Here is a 1,070-nt window from a genome sequence, read left to right on the forward strand (position 1 = left end):
TCTGCCGATGTGTCGGACCAAACTGTGTTGCATATTTGCAACGGGCACAATGTAGCAGAAGCAGTAGTAAAACTCTGCTGTGAGCAACTGCATGCTGCTAAAACGCATTCTCTGATATTCCCCAACCCATCCATGCAACAGTATGAGCTCGCCAGGCCTAGGGGAATGTACATTAATAATCGTATCAAACAGCTGAAGAGGGAAGTCAAAGCGTCATCTTTGACTACTCGCCTGGCAGTCCCTGTACCTTCGCCAATGTTTTGAGGCATCCTCATCCTTGTCAGCCATGCCAACGTTCTTGCTGACTTCCAGTGACTTTCCAAGGTCTAGCATCCACACCAGTGACTTTTCAAGGTCTAGCATCCACACCACCTGATGATTTATGGTTCAGCACCCATATCATCATCAGGTTCGAATTCATCAGACTCTGTTAACTTAGGGTTGCCAGTCAGCGACAGCTACATGCATATACTCTATTACGATGTGATGATCCATGGTTGATGCTGAGGGAAAGTTACATCCTGATCTCCATTTACCCTGCACCCGTGTTGTACTTTGCAGGAGTCGAACAGACGACTCCTGCATCCAACAGTGGCATGGTTTCGGACAGGAGCTTGTGAAAAAAGTGCATGCATGCACTTTGCTGATGTACATGTGTTATACTGTACGGCAGTTGCTACAGTATTCAGTTCTCAATCGCCTGCATCCGCTCGGTGTGTATGTATGTGTATGTATGTGTGTGTATGGCGTTGCGAAATGTCAACTGGCCGCCAGAATGGACACTACTTCGTGCGTGGGTATGTATGTCCATCAGATTTGTGAAGTGAAGTAACACATCCACACTATGACACTATGATATGAAGATAATTCGTGCACTCAGAAGGGAACATCGAAGTGGATACCCAGGTAGGATTGCGCTTTACCTAATGAACTGAAGTGAACATATCCCTGCATGCTGTGTCAGCCAGTCGTCACGTGACGCATGATGTCATGATGCAGATGGATGTGGTATGATCATCGGGACCCGAGGATAAAATATAAATGCTCCACTTCGATGAGTCCTTGAAAGA

Source organism: Volvox carteri (genome assembly GCF_000143455.1).
Source record: "Volvox carteri f. nagariensis unplaced genomic scaffold VOLCAscaffold_1, whole genome shotgun sequence".
Classification (NCBI taxonomy): Eukaryota; Viridiplantae; Chlorophyta; class Chlorophyceae; order Chlamydomonadales; family Volvocaceae; genus Volvox; species Volvox carteri.